The 16331-nt window shown below is 39.8% G+C and overlaps 1 non-coding gene across 1 annotated transcript; it reads right to left on the reverse strand.

Moving 5' to 3' along the window:
• Positions 1 to 14966: 14966 nt before the first annotated feature.
• On the reverse strand, positions 14967 to 15073 carry LOC136228239 (small nucleolar RNA R71). The gene has a single exon (XR_010688568.1). It is a non-coding gene; the product is annotated as a small nucleolar RNA R71 (small nucleolar RNA).
• Positions 15074 to 16331: the final 1258 nt, after the last annotated feature.

A 16331-nucleotide genomic window follows, 5' to 3' on the forward strand; every position in this document is an offset into this window, starting at 1 on the left:
CTTCTTTCCTTGAGTTCCTCCTGGACTTTTCTCCCCCATTTTGCTAGCATCATTAGCAGAGGGTCTAGATTTGGTCAGTTCAGTCAGATGTTGAATTTGGCCATCTAGAGAGTTCATGTGATTGACCATGGTCAGCATGAGTTCTGTCAGTTTTGCCATGTGATCATGAGTCGGTTGCTGTTCCTGAACTGAAGATATATGACGAACCAAATCTTTGAGGCCATGGAGTTCACTCAGAAGTTGTTGAATGGCAAATGGTTGGGATGACTTTTCTTGAGTGGATGAACTTGGGTTGGCTTGAGGATGGACTGGGTCCTGAAGCAAAGATTGAGCAGAAGCAATGACGCGTCGTCCTGACTCAGTAGCACCTAAGTGTGCAAATTTTGTAGCAGTGGGCTCGCACTGAGTGCCTTGAGTGGTAACAGGACTTTGAGGTGTATTGACTTTAGGAGCTGAGTCATTTTCATATTGAGTTGGAGGTGGAGATTGATTTGGTATGTTGACCTGTTCATTTTGAGCAGCTTGATTTTGACTGGCAGGATTTTTGGCTTGTTCCTCATTCTGAGTAACAGAGGCTTGTTTTTGTGGGGAATCTTCTGGAGTTGATTCTTGTGCAGGAACATGTTCTTCTTCTGCTTGCTGCTCAGGATGCTCAATATGATCTTTACCATGTTCAACATGAGCTTCATGTTGCTCAGCATGGTCCTTAGTGACCTCCTCAGCTTCCTTTTCTTGAGTATTTTGACGATTTTCAGATTGAGTCCAGGCAGATGAATCAGCTTCAACTATTTTTAAGGAATGAGTCTTCTTCCTTTTTACTAGGGGTAACTCAGAGGTTTCTTTTTCTTCCTCACCCTTAAATCCGTCTGACCTCTTTCTCTTTTCAGCTGACTCAGCTTTTTCCTGATCAGCCTTCACTTTGTTTCTAGACATAAACCTGAGTTTTCTTGGTACGGCATGAATATCCTTTGAGCAGGTGCCCTTTTTCTTCTTCTTCTCAGATTGAGCAATCTCAGGTGACCTAGTATGAGTATGCTCAGTTTCAGGTTCATTCTCTGGTTCTTCACCCTCATCACCTTCCTCAGCGACTCTAGTTCCCTCATATCCTCTCAAGGGTTGATTATACAGTAGTCCATTCAGTACGGCAGCAGTGATCTCACCTCCCAGTGTGCTTATTTCATTCATTGTTTCTATTTGCTTGTCTTGTATAATCTTCGTGATGAGAGAACCCAAACGGAGCATCCTCCCGCTTCGTTGAAGTGCACCGACTAGAAAGACAGGAAGATTGAACGGAGTGTGGGTTAACATGTGCCAGATGAAGCACTGTTCGAAGTTTGAGGCGGATGATGCTGAGCTGAGTTTGGGAAAGATGAAATTGGTCAGCATGAAGTGGACCATCTTCTGGTTTTTACCCATACAGGTGCTGGGTACTTCTCCTTTGTGGTCTCTGGGTTTGCAGAACCCCTTCAGCTTTTCTGCTATGGCTTTTGGTATTTTCTCCTTGGTTGTCCTAAATTGGATTCCTTTGTCTGGTAAGTCTAACAATGTGGCTAGATAGGCAGGAGTTATAACGATCTTCTGACCTTTAACGATGGTCTCTAGATAGTCGGAGTCATCGGCATCAACATTCAGGTTTGAGTAAAATTCTCATACTAACGTGGGATAAGTTTTTCCGGAAAGAGAGAAGAGACCTTTCCATTGGTTCTTCTCGATCCATTCACAGAATGGTTTCTCAGACGAGATGAAACTGGGAGAAAACCACCGGCTCTTCATCACCTCTAGATTGTTGACCCATGAATGTACTTTGATCATTCTTTTCACTGTTTCAGTTGAAGGCCCAGCATGATCAATGAGTTTGAGAGTTGAGATGATGGTGCTTTTGCTGGGAGACATTTTTACGATTTTGATGTTTTTTAGAGGGAAGTTTGTTTTTCAGAAGATTTCAGGAGTAAGAAAGGAAGTGAGGATACTCTTCTACTTTTATAAGCATTTTTGACAGTCCTTTGATTATTAACTCGCCGTTTTTACCTAGGGACTTTCAATCGACAGACATTCTGTCAATTCTGACATTTCCGGCACATGGGATTTGCCATTAATGTGTATCTTCCCAAGGTGTTTTCTTACACGTGTTTTACGTTTGATGATGCAAGTGGGATTTTGCTTAATTTGGTTGAATGTGAAACGTTTATGATACTGAGTACTTAATTCTACGGAGATGGATTTCCTATCTCTTAGTGACTCAACATATGTTCATCACACACTATGTATGTTCATTCAGCATAAGGTGATTGCTCAATATGTCTATCTACTCAGCACAGAATATTTACTCAGCATTTATATCTACTCAGCATAGATTATTAAGCTCAATGTGCAGTAGTCACTAGATTGATATCAGTCAGCATGACAATCACTCAACATTTATTCAACTACTTAGAATTATTGAAGAGGATTAGACATACCGATAGCTTCCCTTAGTATGTTGAATTGTTCACGAGCCAGGGGCTTAGTGAAGATATCTGCGAGCTGTTCATTTGTTAGTACATAAGTCAGCTTGATCTCACCCTTTAGTACGTGATCTCTGATGAAGTGATGCCTTATGCTGACATGCTTCATCCTGCTGTGTTGGATTGGATTCTTTGATAGATCAATGGCACTCTTGTTGTCACATTTGATCTCTATTGTCTCCGTTGTTACTCCATAATCCTCAAGCTGTTGCTTTATCCATAGGACTTGAGCAACACAGCTTCCAGCAGCAACGTACTCAGCTTCAGTTGTAGATAGAGCAACTGATGACTGCTTCTTACTGAACCATGATACTAGACAGCTTCCAAGGAAATGGCATCCTCCTGATGTACTCTTACGTTCTAGCTTATCCCGTCCATAGTCAGCATCAGTGTATCCTATGAGTGTAAAATCATTTGAGGCTGGATACCATAAACCTGCATCAACTGAGCTCTGCAAATATCTAAAAATCCTTTTTACAGCAATTAAGTGAGATTCCCTCGGATCAGCTTGATATCTTGCATAATAAAATACTGAGTACTGTATATCAGGTCTACTAGCAGTGAGATAAAGTAAGGAGCCTATCATACCTCGATAAAGTTTACTGTCTATTGACTTACTTTTCTCATCTTTGCATAGAACAATATCAGTACCCATAGGGGTTGATATGGGCTTACAATCTTCCATATCAAATTTCTTTAACATCTCTTTGGTGTACTTAGACTGACTAATGAATATGCCATTCTTACCTTGCTTTATCTGAAGTCCAAGGAAGAAGCCGAGTTCTCCCATCATAGACATTTCGAACTCAGTCTGCATCTGTTTGCTAAACTATTGACACAAAGATTCGTCAGTAGCACCAAATATTATATCATCTACATAGATTTGTGCAAGTAGGGTATGTTTACCCTTTTTCTTAATGAACAAGGTTGTGTCAGCTTTTCCTCTGACATAATTCCTGGTTAGCAGAAAGTTGGTCAACCTTTCATACCAAGCTCTTGGAGCTTGCTTCAGGCCATATAAGGCCTTTTTAAGCTTATAAACGTGGTTTGGAAATTTTGGATCTTCAAAACCGGGAGGTTGATTAACATATACCTCTTCGTTTATAAAACCATTAAGAAATGCACTTTTAACATCCATTTGATATAATTTAAAGTTCATGAAGCTAGCATATGCACACAATATACGTACAGCTTACAACCTAGCAACAGGTGCAAATGTTTCACCATAGTCAATGCCTTCTTGCTGACTATAGCCTTGTGCTACAAGCCGAGCTTTGTTCCTAATTACATTTCCATGTTCATCTAGTTTGTTTCTAAAAACCCACTTAGTTCCTATGGATTTTTGATTCCTAGGTTTAGGTACTAAATCCCATACCTCATTTCTTGTGAATTGATCAAGCTCTTCTTGCATAGCATTGATCCAATACTCATCATGCTCAGCATCAGCAAAGTTCTTCGGTTCATGAATTGATACGAAGGCAACGTTGCCAAGAAACTTTCTAAGCTGATCTCTAGTCATTACTTTGTTGTTTGCATCATCAAGGATCGACTTCTCTGAGTGTCCTCTTGGAATTTTTATCTCCTTGGGTAATGTTGAGTTGTTTGGAACAGGTGTTTCTACAATCTCTGCAGGGATAGATTGGTCAGCAAAGGTAATTTCAGTTTCAATTTTACCTTTGGTCAGTTCTTGTATTGATGACTCAGCATGTCCATTTCGGTCAGCAGACGCTGAGTTAGGTTCTTCCTCTGTGTGTTGAGTTGTTCTTCCTGCAGGGTCAGTTTCATCGAAATCTACATGGACTGACTCTTCTACAACCTGGGTCCTTTTATTATAAATTCTATATGCTTTACTGTTTGTTGAGTATCCCAAAAAGATCGCTTCGTCAGCTTTGGCATCAAATTTTGCCAGATTATCCTTAGTGTTGAGTATAAAACATTTACACCCAAAGGCACGAAAGTATTCAATATTGGGCTTTCGTCCTTTCCAAAGTTCATAAGGGGTTTTCTTTAATATAGGTCTTACCAATGCCCTATTCAATATATAACATGCTGTATTGACAGCTTCTCCCCAAAAGTACTTTGGAAGCCTGTTTTCACTCAGCATTGTCCTAGCAATTTCTACTATTGTCATATTCTTCCTTTCAACAACTCCATTCTGTTGAGTAGTTCTAGGGGCAGAGAAATTGTGGTCAATACCATTAGTTTCACAGAATTCATCAAACAATTGGTTTTTGAATTCTCCACCATTGTCACTTCTAATGTGAGCTACTCTTAGGTCTTTTTCATTTTCAAGATTTTTGACTAATGTGGTAAACACCTCAAATGTCTCATCCTTGCTACTTAGCAAGATAACCCAAGTATACCTAGAGAAATCATCTACAATAACTAAGGAAAATTTCTTACCTCCCAAACTGAGTGGCTGGATAGGTCCGAAAAGATCCAAATGTAGTAATTCCAATGGTCTTTTGGTTGAGACAACCTTTTTGCTATGGAATGACTTTTTGATTTGTTTACCTTGCTGACAAGCATTACAAAGTTGATCTTTTTCATACTTTAATTTTGGTAATCCCTCAACTAATTGCTTTCTAGCTAGTTTGGCAAGGAGGTCCATGCTGACATGCCCAAGTCTCCTATGCCATAGCCATGAGTTGTCCTCTTTTGACACCAAGCATATACTTTTTGAAAATTCCTTTTCCAAACTCAACATGTAAACATTTTCTACACGAGGGGCTGTTAAAATCAAATCATTTGTTTTTCCCTCGAGAATTTGACACTTAGTATCATCAAATATAATCTTCCTTCCCCTCTTGCAAAGCTGAGCTACGCTTAGAAGATTATACTTGAGACCTTTAACTAAGGAGACTGACTCAATTTTAGGGTTACCTCCGATAGTTCCTGAGCCGACTATCTTGCCCTTTTTGTTGTCTCCAAAGCTTACACTACCTCCTCGTTTAAGCTCTAATGTGATGAAGTGAGTTTCATCACCTGTCACGTGTCTTGAGCATACGCTGTCTATATACCAGAGTTTTGATTTCTCCATGCATGTCAAGCTGACCTGCATTTTAAACTATTCATTTTTAGGTACCCAATTCTTTTTAGGTCCTTTCTTGTTAGTGTAAACAAGTGCAAAGTCATATTTTAACTTGTGACGACATACATTTGTAGTGTGGCCACTTTTACCACAAAAGCCACACATAGTTACCCTTTGAGAGCGATGTTGAGTGTGGTCGGCATTGTTGTGCTGAGCATGCTAGCATATTTTGGTAATATGGCCTTTCTTACCACAGAAGTCACATTGGACAGTCTGTTTGTTATGCCAGCACACAGCTTTTGTGTGTCCTTTCTTCCCACAACAGCTACATTGAGTAAACTGTTTATGCTGACCAGTACTTGAGTACTCAGCATGGGGTTTATTCTTATTTGAACCGTTTATTTGGTTCAGTAAGGTTGTGACATCCTTTCTAAGTTTCCTAGACTCAGTTTGAACCTCTGTGACAAACTTATGTAAGATTTGCATATTCGTATGTAAATCTGAGTTGTCCTGGAGGAGATATCGGAGGTCACTTAGTTTGACCTCCTCAATCTCGTCACATCGCCTGCTGAGTGCCTTACTTCTTTTGTTACACTTCTTAATTAGTGTATATAAGTCACTCAGGGCATTTACCATTTCGTTTCTAAGCAAAAGTAAGGGTGTTACCTCATTGTTGTTTTCCTCCTGCTCAGAATCTCCAGAGAGGTCGGCTTGCTCAGATTGAGATTGGTCAGCTCCATCATCTACCATGAAACATATGTTGGCTGTTTCATTTTGCTCAGCTTCGGATGATGTTGACTCATCACTATCACTCCACGTGGCCACCATCGCCTTTTTGCTTCCATTCTTATCTTTCTTCAGACTAGGACAGCTTGACTTAATATGCCCAGTTTGATGGCATTCATAACATGTGACAGGCTTAGAGCTGTCCTTTTTGTATCTGTTGTCACTGGGCTCAGCTTTATATCTGTCTCCTTTCTTGTATGGACGCTTACTATTTCTTTCATTTCTTCTGAACAGCTTTTTCATTTTTCTAGTAAACATGGCCATTTCCTCATCATCAGTTGACTCACCTTCTGTGGAGTCAGCTTTCATCACCAGTGATTTCTGTTTCTTATCCTCAGATTTTTCTTTAGCTTCAAAGTTTTTCATGGAAATTTTATGAGTCAGCAAGGATCCGATCAGCTCATCATATTTGTATGTGGTCAGGTCCTGAGCTTCCTCTATAGCTGTCTTCTTGGCTTACCAGCTTTTGGGAAGACTTCGTAAGATCTTCTTCACTTGTTCTTCTTCAGTGAAATTCTTACCGAGTCTTTTAAGCTCATTTATTATGTTAGTGAACCTGGCATTCATTGCTGAGATGTCCTCATTGTCAGTCATCTCGAACAGCTCATACAATCGCATGTGCTGGTTCACTTTGGATTCCTTGACCTTGCTGGTGCCTTCATAAGTTACTTCCAGCCTTTTTCAGATCTTCTGTGCTGACTCACAACCTGAAATCTTATTGTATTCTGCAGCATCTAGTGCACAGTGAAGCATATTGATAGCCGAAGCATTATTTTGTAATTTTCTGAGGTCATCTTCTATCCACTCAGTTTCACTCTTGATAACTTTCTCATTATCAACAGTTTTATAAGGTATATGTGGACCTTGAACTATTGCAAGCCATGCACTCATATTTGTGGCTTGAATAAAGTTCTTCATCCTATTCTTCCAGAATGTATAATTAGACCCAAAGAATAGGGGAGGTCTAGTGATTGATAATCCCTCAGGGAGTATCTGTGTTGTTTGGTTTCCTGGGAGGAAATGAGTGCTATTCTCACCCATTTTTCGGGATCAGCTCAAGATTGTTAGATCTTTGAGTAGTGAGCTTAGGCTCTGATACCACTTGTTGGTCCCGTGTAATTAGCTCCAAGGGGGAGGGGGGGTTAGGAACTAATATAACTTTTTCGCGTATTTTAAGTAAGCTGACCTTATGTTATTATTATAAGTTAGTCAGCTTAGCTTTTAGTCAGTACGGCTGATTAAATAGTAAGGCAGTTTTAGTACGATGCTGACTGAGACTGCTTTACTTATGAGTTGGGAGTTGACACTGTTGTGGTCAGCTTCCAACTTAGCACCTCAGATTTACTCAGTTTCTACTTTAATTATTTATATGCTGAGTAAATATAACAAACAACACATGCACACACACATATATATATTGAGAGAGAGAGTTTAGAAGTTACTCAGTATGACTTATCCTGGTTCGGCCTCTTCTGCCTACATCCAGTCCCCAGTTCGTCCTGGGATTTCCAATCCAATACTGAGCTCTTTCAAGGTAGAGCACAAACCCTTTACAAGGCAGTGAGTATGCAAGAGTACGTCCTTTATTCGTCTACTCAGCTCCTACTAAGTACTACAACCCAGCACTTAGATTTTTCTACCACTGAATACTTACAACCAAGTACTCAGCTCAACACTCTCAATATTCCTATTGATCACACACTTGTTCTTTTTCAACTAAAGAACACTTTAGATGATTACAACACAATCAATCTAGCATTTACACAAAGAATAGAAAAGTTGGTGTAAGATCTATTTTGTATTTGAGTGCTTCTGAGATCCCTCTGGGAGTATCTGTGTTGGATTGGATTCTTTGATAGATCAATGGCACTCATGTTGTCACATTTGATCTCTATTGTCTCCGTTGTTACTCCATAATCCTCAAGTTGTTGCTTTATCCATAGGACTTGAGCAACACAGCTTCCAGCAGCAACGTACTCAGCTTCAATTGTAGATAGAGCAACTGATGACTGCTTCTTGCTGAACCATGATACTAGACAGCTTCCAAGGAAATGGCATCCTCCTGATGTACTCTTACGTTCTAGCTTATCCCGTCCATAGTCAGCATCAATGTATCCTATGAGTGTAAAATCATTTGAGGCTGGATACCATAAACCTGCATCAACAATACCTTCCTTCACAGTATCCCAATGTTTATGATAAAAATCGGTAGGAATACCATCAACCCCAGGAGCACTGGTAGCACCAATACTCGAGAAAGCCTGATCAATCTCTTTCTGGTCAATAGGATGGAAAGCTTCTAGAATCATATCCTCTCCCAACCCGAGAAACGTAGTCCTAAAAAGAGCTTTATCCAGATCCACACTATCCTCTTTGAATAAGTCTTTATAAAAATTAAGGGCCAAGCGACGAATATCCTCATCCTCATAAACCCAATTTCCATTCGAATTTTTAATAGCATCAATCCGATTCCTCTGCCTTCTAATAATAGTAGATAGGTGGAAAAACCTGGTATTGCGATCTCCATCTTTAATCCAAGCCTTCCTAGATTTCTGAAACCAAAGTAACTCTTCCTGCCTCAGCATAGCTTCAAATTCTTTCTGGAGAGATCTAAGAAGACCATTCAAACTATGATAAAAAATAATCTCCAAATTACGTTGAATGCCTTCGATTCTGCTTAAAAGTTTATTCTTTCTTCTGATAATATGGCCAAAGATGTTTTTATTCCATCCCATCACATTTCTTCTAAACCCCTCAGCAGCAAGTAAAACATTGGAGTGAGGCTGCCAATTATCCTGAACAAAATTTTTAAACTCAGGGTGAGATTCCCAGGCCACCTGGTACCTAAAAGGTCTGTCCCCTTTAGGGCGATGACTTTTAACCAACCTGACTAAAATAGGACAGTGATTAGAGTGACAGAAAGGGAGATTTAGCACATTCACTTCAGGAAATCTACAGATAGCCACAATATTAGCATAAACTTTGTCCAAGAGAACAAACATACTATTACGTTTCCAAGTAAATCTATGACCAACTGCACCCAGATCCGAAAGCCCACACAAATCCATACTCTACTTATGATTGAGACACTGATTCGCATAGTGGTTCCCACCTCCTCTTTGATCACTCATAAGGCTAATATCATTAAAATCCCCAGCCATAAACCAAGCATCCACTATACTCGTACTCATAGTATACATAACCCCCCACAACCTTTTACGATTGGCCATGATAGGATCAGCATAAACAGAGGTGATAAAAAAGGGTTTATTACCAGGATAAACAACCTTACTGTGAATAAATTGTTTATCCATACTGACAATGTCAATCTGAACACGATCTGGCTTCCAGAAGAGCCAAATCCCACCAGCCCAGCCAGTAGCCTCCGATCTGACACAATTCCAATTTCTAAACTTTCTAACCACCTCATCATCTTTACTTCCACTGATCTTGGTTTCCATCAAAACAAAACAAGAAGGGTTAAATTGTTTAACTAAGTCTTTAACATGGATACGGGTAGCCTTACTAGCCGCTCCTCTAACATTCCACACAAACAAATCCATCAAAAAGGCAAACTACTGACCACAGGCCCAACACCCTAAACCAGATACTTATTTGGGGCTCTTGAGAGTCTTGAAGAGGTACCAGCATGCCCCCTTTTATCCCAAAAATCCAAGGAACTTTGGTTATTTTCCTGATTACCATTACGTTTTTTCATACTCATTTTATTGATCCCCATAGCCTTCCCATTTAAATTTTCAACATAGATTTTCGGGATACTAACCTTATTATGCTTCTTTTTCCCAATTGGTGCATGATTTTGGGAGCTCCCCAGGGCATCAACTTTGGACTCAAACAGAGGGTTAACAGCCTCCACTTTATTAGCCGTCGGCTCAGCAGATTCTAACCCTGGAATGCTTAGCTCCAAATGCTCGTTTGAATGGTCAGATTCATGAGCATCCTCAATAGACAGAACCCCAAATCTAGAACCTAAACCGAGGACCGTTTCATCTCCAAAACCAACTTTCTTATTTGGGGGCCTCTCCTTGATTTTAGGGACGATCTGGAGAAGATTCTTCTCCTTACTAATGTCAGGAGGACGATTCTGAACAACAGTTGCACGAGTAATTCGTCTACCCGATATTTTAGCCACCATCCATGGGCCAAAGTTCCTCCCTTCACCTTGAATCCCTTCTTCCCTCTCTTTATTGGCCACTATAACCTCTTCGACCAGCTTCTCCCTCTTAGGACAACCTTCATTAGTATGACCAAACATACCACACTCATAGCAAATATTATGAATACGTTCATACTCAATAAAGTAAACCATATTCTGAACACAGAATTTAGACAAAAGGGGCTTAGCTAGATCTATATCAATAAAACTCTGGCAAACTTAGCTCTAACTGCCCCAATGGTGGTTTTATCCACATGGTGAACTTTACCAACGAGTCCACCAATTTTATTAAGAAAGCTTTCATTATAATATTCAACAGGTAAGCCCGGGAATCTCACCCAAGTTAGAATCCTATTTACTGAACAGTCATGAGGATTAAAGTTAGGGACCCATGACCTTAATGCCAGAACATGATTAGAAATAATATATGGGCCACCATTAATAATAGCATTAAAGTCCTCCACCCTAGTAAATTTAATAACATAATAGTCATTCTCTAAGTCAGTAATGGTGACTTTTCCTTTTTTAGCCCACTGCGTCTGGATTCTCTGAGCGAAATAATTAAAACTAATCCTTTTACCAAGAACAGTAACCATTAAAGATAACTTCCATTTAGACCTGAGGGCATGTTTTTCAGTCGAGGAAAGCCGAATCACATGACATAACAGATCATCTTGTTCACCATCCTCTTCATCAGAATCAGAATAGACCTCCTCCGAATCATCCTCCATAATTTCTTCATTTAACACAGGTTCCTCCTCGACCACTCCCATCACTGTATCTCTCCATGAGTTTTTCCCCAAGCCTTGCTCGTTAGTTTTTTTGTTTATCGCTTCATCAACCGTCCTAGAAATCGAATTCATAGTAGACATGGTATCGACGTGCACCGCATCCCCCTCCGTCTGATTACCCCCATCGGCCAAGGCCGAAACTGAGATTTTACAAGCCGTGGCCACTGCCGCAGAGACCCCCTGGATAGCAAGCACACCCTCCTGGCCTAATGCGGCACCCCCTGCCCCAACTCTCCTCCCTCCGCCAACGATACCTTCCCCTGCCGCAAGGAAAACCTCACCGTCAACCGCCCTACTGCCATTAGGCCCTTGCCAACCCACGCCCCCCTCTAGATCAGCTCGCTCCCCTGCCTCTCCCGATCCGCTAATCCCCCCATCTGGATCCCGTCGCTCTCCTCCCTCTTTCTTGCCCTCCGACCCTAAAATCTCGTCGATCCCTTTTCCTGCCGACCGATCCTCCCTGTTCGCCCAAAAACGACCCCCCAGACCACCTTGCGCCGCCCTCTCCTCCGAACGGTCCCTCACCCTAACCCGCTCTCTCTCTTTCGCCATTCCTTCGCTTTTTTACTTCTCAGAATTAATTAAATACATTCAGCTGTTTGTAGTTAGTTGTTATTGACAGAATTACCCTTCTTATTTCCACAAAATATATTTATTCTTTAATATTATTTATATTTCTACAACATAATTACCGGAAGAACAAGGTTTTGTTGCGTTCAATTTTTATTTTATTTTTTATATAGATTATTTTAATTAATTTGTGTAACATATTTTTTATTTTATAATAGGATAAGGTGCAAAAATACCTTTAACATTTATAGTTAGGAGTAATTTTACCCTTAACGTCTAAAATTATGCAATTATACCCCTAATTTTGACAACGAAAAACAATTTTACCCTTAACATTGACAAGTTTGGTAAATTTGAGGAATAATTTATCAAACTGTCTTCTTGGTCATTAATATTGTCATCTACACTTCACATGTGCACAATTTTATCATTGTTAGTAACAGATCACAAACATATAATTAGACGTGAAATTTTTTCTTAAGAAAATAAAAAAAATATATTGCCTTTTATACGATTTGGGAAAAAAATTCTAATATTTAATCGAATTTATAAATATTAATTTCCAATTTTATTATTATATCACAAAAAAATAAGAAATCTTTTTTTAGAACTACTGGTATGTGCAATTGGTGTATAATAAGAAATAAAATATCTATGTTTTCTAATAATATGTAAAATCGACCCAACTTGCCAGTGTTAGAGGTAAAATTGCTCTTAGCTGCCAACGTTATGAGTAAAATTGTACCATTTTAGACATTAAGAGTAAAATTATTCCTAGTTGTAAACGTTATGGGTATTTTTTCACATTTTTCCTTTTATAATTTCATCGTTGATTAATTTAAAACATGTCCATTTTAGACATTTTAAATCCGAACAGCAACAGTTAAATATAATTTTACCAAACACTAGTAATTAAACAACTAATAACAAACAGCTAACAGCAACCGCAACAGCTATTAGCTAACAGCTGAACCAAACAAGCCCTTAATTTTTTTATAATATCAATAGTGATAAAATCATATAAGAAGGTCTATTTCTTTTTGAAAGCCCGTTGATAAAAAAAATAAATTAAAAGGCATGTCCAACTTTTATATTTTAAGGGGCCCTTATTGCTTATTTTTCATAGAGCCCCTAAATTGTCAGGACTGGCCCTGGTATGTGTTAGGCATGAAATTGACATTTTAACGTATTAATTATAATAAATTAAGGGTGTTTGTTGTGTTTTATTGCAAGAAGGAAGGTCTTATAGGTGCTTTTGTGCAGATAAGGAAAGTTTAAGCCGAACAGACTGGAAGCAGCCTGTTTCGCACATGCTAAGAGGAGATTGAGCCATTCTTTGATCCAGCGGTCAAACGCCGGAACTTCTGATGATGGACAGTGACAGGATGGGAAGTAGGTATGGCAGTAGCTGCAGGCAGAAAGGCGGATAAGTACAGTCATAAAGCAACAAGATGAAAGGAAAGCTCGACCCTTGAGTGTTCAAGGGTCAAAAGGATCTTCACTACTTTTAGCATTTTTAGATTTCTGAACAATTGACTTTTTATTGTAATATTTTGGGCGGATACTTTTCTGGTACCGTTTTGGCCCTGACCTTTCCTTTAAATAGATGTAGTAAGGATAGGATAAGAGAGATCAGATCTTTTTAGAAAGAAAAAGATAGACTTAGTCCGGAAGAAAGAAAGCTCCAGAGATGGAGTTTCAGAGCTTTGAACCATCAGATTGCTCACTCGCCAGTATGAGTGAGTAATCCTTTTGAATAGGCGCGGCCAGTTGGGGCCGGTGATGTAAGCTTCCTAAGTCTATTAATGAATGAATGGTGTTAATGTATGAAGTGTTTGATGAGGCATTATATTTCAGTGCTTATGCATATATGCCTGTGTTAGATGAATGATAGGACACTGCTTTCATCTTCACCGAACTCTCTATCAAGCATCCAACCCCGAAGCAGAAATGTTAGGTGGTTTTATCAAGGGTTTTCTCATTTGAAATGCTGCTTCAATCTTAATGCAAGAAAGAACAAACCTTTAGGACGCTGTTGGTTTTAGTAAGTCTTAGAATCTTAAAAACACACGAGAGTTGCCTTAAGTGAGCATTAAAGCAGAAACCTTGACTTCAGTTGCATCATTCATGACTGATTAGGTTGTTTAGGAGCTTACGGTAACCTGTTCCGCTGTGCTTAGCCTGTTCTACTCATTTTATCATTATCAAGTAATCATTTTTATTCGTAAAATCATTTGTTTAGTCACAAGTCTTCACATCGCTCAACATCTATCAATATAAAAGAGTCACACACCACGAACACCCTATTCAGCAACGTTTTCTAGTGAAATTTGGTCCTCAATCCTTGTGGAGACGATACTTACTTATCACTTTATTACTTGTATCTAGTGCACTTGCTAGAGTCTATTCAGAGGACAACAAGTTTTTGGCGCCGTTGCCGGGGATTGAAAGCAACAAATTTTATATGAAATTTTCTGTGAAACAAGGTGTTTTTAATCTGTTTGCTAAATAGTGCAGCCAGAAAGAGTTCTCTATCTGTTTATGCGCAGAGCTGGACCTCCTATTTTTCCTATCGATCTCGAATTAGAGAGAGAACATGTAGACGAAACCGAGCGGGAGCTTGACGTGCAAGACAAAGAGAGCGACAAAAAGAAAGAAGGATGGCTGGAAGGGTATCGCCCGAACAACCAGTCTAACCAAATCAGGAAGAAGAAGGAGAGAAGAACAATCCTCCAGTTATGAGAATCAGAGACTATGCGAGGCCAACCACGGAAGGAAATTCGTCGTGCATCGTGTTGCCCAACGAAGGAAACAACATGTTTGAGGTGAAAGCATCTATGATACAAATGTTGCAGGCAGCAGTACAGTTCAATGGATACCAGTCGGAAGATCCAAATGGGTATATCGAGGAGTTCATCACACTGTGCAACACCTTCAGATCAAACCGAGGAGTTTCTGACGATGTGATCAGGCTAAAGCTGTTTCCTTTTTCTCTCAGAGACAAAGTGAAGAACTGGTTAAAGAACTTACAGCCAGGAACAATCACCACTTGGGAAGAAATGGCCAACGCTTTTCTGATGAAATATTTTCCACCTAGACAGGCCATTAAACTTAGAAACGAGGTATCCCATTTCGTACAAGAAGAGGATGAATCCTTAGCCGAGGCATGGGAAAGGTACAAGGAACTACTGAGAAGGGTACCCAATCATGGCATCCCCATGTGGATGCAAGTGTAAAACTTTTACAATGGAGTCACTAACATTTATAAAATCTAGATTGAATCCATTGCCAATGGTAAACCTGAAGATCTTGAACCACAAGCCTTGTATGACCTTATTGAGAGAGTAGTGAGCACGAGCTATAACTGGCACTCTGCCAGGAGTGAAGGAAAAAGAGTGGGGAACGACGATGTTGTGTCAAAACTAACCAGCCAGGTGGAACAGCTTGCACGACATCTCGGCAAGATAAATGTATCATCAATTCACAATGAACCGCCATTTAATGATATATGTGATTTTTTTGGAGGGTGTCATTTCAACATCAACTGCCCTGGAGTTAAACAAGGGAAAGGTGAACGGGGAGAATGTGATTATGCGGGGTATAATCAAAGAAATCCACCAAATCCATACTCAAATACCTATAACCAGCCACAAGAAATCATCTGAATTTCGGATGGACAGGGCAGCCTAATCAACAGAAACAACCAAGGTATCAGCAACAACAGGGAGGACACTACCAGAGGCAACCTCAGCAGCATTGTAAACAACCTGTTCCACCCAAGGAAGAAATATAACCAGACATGAAGACAATGATGATGCAGTTCATGAAGCAGACACAAGCCTCAATTAAAAATTTGAAGACACAGGTCCATCAACTCGCTGCATTTACGTCAAAAGGGAAAGGAATAATGCCAAGTAACACAGAGCCAAACCCCAAAGGCGATGTCATGGCCATCACTCTGAGATCTGGTAAGTAAACTAAACCAAGTGTTTCTACTGATGAAAATGCTGAATGTGCAGGAACCTCCAAAAATGCTGAAGATGAGCAGAAACAAACTGATTCTAGTCAAGAAGAACCAGTCGGGGTAGAACCAACCAATGATCAAGACCAGGAGGGACAAGGAAAGAAGTACAAACCACCACCACCCTTTGTTCCACCTGTACCATATCGGACGAGGTTAATAAACAAGAAGCTAGAAGAACAAAATTCTAAGGTGCTAGACACTTTGAGGAAGTTCCATATCAACATTCCCTTCGTGGAAGCACTTGCCTAGATGCCATCATATGCAAAATTCCTGAAAGACATCTTGTCAAACAAGAAAAAGCTGGAAAACATCTCAATGATCCAACTCAACAGGGACTGTTCTTCAATACTCCAGAATAAGCAGCAGCTTCTGAAAAAGCTAAAAGATCCAGGGAGTTTTTCTATTCCCTGTTCGATTCGCAAGTTAAATATTGAAAATGCACTATGTG

Source organism: Euphorbia lathyris, chromosome 4 (assembly GCF_963576675.1).
Source record: "Euphorbia lathyris chromosome 4, ddEupLath1.1, whole genome shotgun sequence".
Classification (NCBI taxonomy): Eukaryota; Viridiplantae; Streptophyta; class Magnoliopsida; order Malpighiales; family Euphorbiaceae; genus Euphorbia; species Euphorbia lathyris.